The sequence below is a fragment of the Capricornis sumatraensis genome, chromosome 22, assembly GCF_032405125.1.
Source record: "Capricornis sumatraensis isolate serow.1 chromosome 22, serow.2, whole genome shotgun sequence".
NCBI classification, from domain to species: domain Eukaryota; kingdom Metazoa; phylum Chordata; class Mammalia; order Artiodactyla; family Bovidae; genus Capricornis; species Capricornis sumatraensis.
Window position 1 is genome coordinate 12099720 of NC_091090.1, and position 4670 is coordinate 12104389.

Below are 4670 nucleotides of genomic sequence, written 5' to 3' on the forward strand. Positions count from 1 at the left end.
AAGTGATATGTCTCTATGCTGAGGGTCCATCACCTTTAAGGTTAGTACTTGTTTTTATAGCTACCTTCTGCAGTGATGAAAGTAAGCAGTGAGTAACAGTGGTTTAAAATTATTTTTTTCTGTGAAACTGGCTAATTTGATACATATAGGGAATGTATGAATCTGAGTGTACTTTCAAGCTAGATATGTACATATAAATAGAAGGTAAAAAGAATACAATGCATTGCTTTAAAAAGAAAGAAAGAAAAAACACTTTTTCAGACACATGATTAAAATAGGAAGATTTGAAAAACAGGGGAATGAGGAAGTTCAAGCTGTGTGTGGCTTCAACAAACTTATTTTAGAACAAGGCAAGGTCTTCTGTTAAAAAGAAACTGGAAAAAAACATTTGATAAGTAAGAAGAGCAAGACTTCTTTTTCTCCAAAGTGATCTATAAATGTATTATTACTTAATTTGCCTCTCGATCCATGGCCCAATATTGTGAATCCTGCAAGATGAAACAGACATGTTTCTTGTCCACAAGAAACGTAAAATTTAGGTGGAGTGACAGAGAAACAATTCACTATAATGTCAGGAAGAATCAAATGAGCTTTAAAGCTTGGGCACACAAGAAAATTCGAGCCGTCTAGAAAGAGTTCATGATGAAGCTGATAAAGTTGATATTTCACAGAAGTGGCCAACAGGAAATGTAATAATTCGGAATACCCAGTGCATGGGGACAACAGAGAAGGAATAAACAGTGAAACAAAAAATGTGCCAGGAATTCCTTAAAAATTACTGTTTGGCCACAATAAATATATGTATGCACACTAATTCACTGAATGGGAGAAGAACACAGTAGAATTTTTTTCTTTTTCACTTCCCTAAGAGAACACATATTTTGATGGGTGTGTAAGGTGAGACTGTAATGGTAGTAGACCCAGAGAGTCTGGAATATTTGAGTTATGTGTTACCGAACATGCTGAGAGGCCCTCAGCTGCCCACAAATGCAATATTCTTTCCATAATGTAATAAATGTAATACTCTTACTCATAAATGTAATAGCAAATTGTAAATAAAAGGCCAGTCAAGTCCCTGATGCTCTAATAGAGGGTTTTACGGTAAAGCTTCTATGAAGCATGAGACCCCAAGCAAGGTTCTCATGTTTCCACTTTTACCAATAACCAGCTGTAAATCCTGAAGGACTAGAACTTCCAAGCACATAAAGTGTAGGAAGAAGAAAGATGGCGGGTCACAAAGGAACTCTGTTGAAGATGGCAGAAATAAGATTCCGGAAAAGAAAGGTGAAACATGGAGGTTCCTCAGAGCTGAAGGAAAACAGGCAGCATGTCTCTGTACCCCAGCTCGAGGGTGATTTGCAGGAGCAGTTCATGGGACACCTGGATCCACAGAGAAAACCTCTGGTGTTGAAAGGAATTGATTTGGGAGCATGTACAAGCAAATGGATGGAGGACTTCCCTGGTGGCTCAGATGGTAAAGCATCTGCCTACAACGTGGGAGACCCAGGTTCTATCACTGGAAAGGGTCTGGAAGATCCCCTGGAGAAGGAAATGGCAACCCACTCCGGTATTCTTGCCTGGAGAATCCCATGGATGGAGGAGCCTGGTAGGCTATAGTCCATGGGGTCACAAAGAGTCAGACACAACTGAGCGACTTCACTTTCACAAGCTGATGGACAGTGGATCACTGAGCCAAATCAGAAGGAGGAAAGAAGTGAAGATTCACGTTGCTGCAGTTGCCCCATGGACTTTCTTAAACTTTTACCAAGCTGGTACAGAGGGCAACTGAAGAAAACCATAAGGAATTCTTTATATCAGAGGATCTACTGTACTTCATGCTTTGTGGATCCACTTTTTACTACAAGCATATATAGAGACATTTCTTCATAAGGCCACCAGAGAGCATTAATAGAAAAGACTGAGAAGGACAACCTAGGATCACTTGGCAAAGACCCTAGAAAGGATCTTGCAAATATCAGAAAGCAGTTTCCTTTACTGGAAGGAGATATCAAATTTCCAAAATTCTTCAAAGAATGGTTCTTTTCCAGTGTTTTTCAAATTAAGCTCACCAAAGTTACAAATTTGGATCCACTATAATGTAATGGATAACTTCTCAATACAAGTGACAGGGAAAAAAATGCATTATACTATTCAGTCCTCAAGATGCCCAATGTTTATAATTATCAGGTATTAAATCAGAAGTGCCGAACATAGATAACGCAGACTCATCTAAATATCTACTGTTTTCCAAGGCTAGATGGTATGAATGTTCCCTTAAAGCTGGAGATGTATTATTCATTCCTGCTTTATTATTCCATAATATAATTTCTGAAGAGTTTAGAGTGGGGGTGAATGTCTTTTGGAAGCACCTTCCCTCTGAATTGTGTGGTAAAATGGATACCTATGGAAACAAAGATCCTACAGCAGCATCAAGAACTGCACAAATTTTGGACAGAGCCTTCAGTTCAGTTCAGTCGCCCAGTCAAACAGTCAGGACTCTTTGCGACCCCATGAATCCCAGCACGCCAGGCCTCCCTGTCCATCACCAACTCCCAGAGTTCACTCAAACTCACGTCCATTGAGTCAGTGATGCCATCCAGCCATCTCATCCTCTGTCTCCCCCTTCTCCTCTTGCTCCCAATCCCTCCCAGCATCAAAATCTTTTCCAATGAGTCAACTCTTCGCATGAGGAGGTCAAAGTATTGGAGTTTCAGCTTCAGCATCAGTCTTTCCAATGAACACCCAGGACTGATCTCCTTTAGGATGGACTGGTTGGATCTCCTTGCAGTCCAAGGGACTCTCAAGAGTCTTCTCCAACACCACAGTTCAAAAGCATCAATTCTTCGGCGCTCAGCTTTCTTCACAGTTCAACTCTCATATCCATACATGACCACCGGAAAAACCATAGCCTTGACTAGATGGACCTTTGTTGGCAAAGTAGTGTCTCTGCTTTTCAATATGCTATCTAGGTTGGTCATAACTTTCCTTCCAAGGAGTAGGTGTCTTTTAATTTCATGGCTGCAGTCACCATCTGCAATGATTTTGGAGCCCCCCCAAAAAATTCTGACACTGTTCCCACATCTATTTCCCAGGAAGTGATGGGACTAGATGCCATGATCTTAGTTTTCTGAATGTTGAGCTTTAAACCAACATTTTCACTCTCCTCTTTCACTTTCATCAAGAGGCTTTTGAGTTCCTCTTCACTTTCTGCCATAAGGGTGGTGTCATCTGCATATCTGAGGTTATTGTTATTTCTCCTGGCAATCTTGATTCCAGCTTGTGCTTCTTCCAGCCCAGCATTTCTCATGAGAGCCTTAAAAACCCTCAAAGAATTGCAAGAGGAATATAGGGACTTCTATGAGAGCCAACCAGTCCATTCGAAAGGAGATCAGCCCTGGGTGTTCTTTGGAAGGAATGATGCTAAAGCTGAAACTCCAGTACTTTGGCCACCTCATGAGAAGAGTTGACTCATTGGAAAAGACTCTGATGCTGGGAGGGATTGGAGGCAGGAGGAGAAGGGGACGACAGAGGATGAGATGGCTGGATGGCATCACTGACTTGATGGACGTGAGTCTGAGTGAACTCTGGGAGTTGGTGATGGACAGGGAGGCCTGGCGTGCTACTATTCATGGGGTCTCAAAAAGTCGGACACGACTGAGCAACTGAACTGAACTGAACTGATGCAGGGCGAATGGTTTTGCCCATTCAAGATAAAGCCTATAGCAAAAATTTTGAATAAAAAAAGAACTGAATGCAAAGAGCATAAACTTTTAAACACAATTCATTTCAAATACTGGAAAAGTGTAACAAGATGTAAGTCATTTTTTAAAAGATTTATTCTTCTCAGGGGGGTACTAGTGGTAAAGAATCTGCCTGTCAGTACAGGAGACAAAAGAAACATGGGGTCAATCCCTGGGTTGGGAAGATACCCTGGAGTAAGAAATAGCAATACACTCCAGTATTCTTGCCTGGAAAAATTCCATGGACAGAAGAGCCCCGCGGCTACAGTCCATGGGGATCACAGTCAGTCATGGCTAAGCATGCACACACACAAAATGGGAAAGGCAGCTCAATCTCAGATTTATAAATTAAATAAGTATGAAGGTGGGGGAGGTGAAATGCAACCTGTAACTTTTAGTGTCTTGTGATGCCTCTCCCCCTCGACTGTTAGTAAAAATGCCCTGCCCGGGGATCTGAGGCGTCAGAATAAATATTTCTTCCCCTGGAAGGCCATGACAGGAAGAATAAGAAAAAAGATGGGGAGAGTTCCCTGGTGGTCCAGGGATTAAGACTGTGCTCTCACTACCATGGGCCCGGGTTTGATCCCTGGTTGGGGAGCTAAGATTCCCCAAGCCATAGGAAACAAAATATATAGAAAACTATAAAACACTGGTGAAAGAAATCAAAGAGGACACTAATAGATGGAGAAATATATCATGAACATGGAGAAATATATCCATGAACAATGGATTGGGAGAATCAATATATTGAAAGTGAGTATACTACCCAAAGCAATCTATAGATTCAATGCAATCCCTATCAAGCTACCAACGGTATTTTTCACAGAGCTAGAACAAATAATTTCACAATTTGTATGGAAATACAAAAAAAAAACTCAAATAGCCAAAGCAATCTTGAGAAAGAAGAATGGAACTGGAGGAATCAACCTG

General features: G+C 41.2%; 1 pseudogene; it reads left to right on the forward strand.

Annotated features, from left to right (window-relative positions):
- The first annotated feature begins 1224 nt into the window (after window positions 1-1224).
- On the forward strand, window positions 1225-3739 carry LOC138069657 (tRNA wybutosine-synthesizing protein 5-like; annotated as a pseudogene).
- Window positions 3740-4670: the final 931 nt, after the last annotated feature.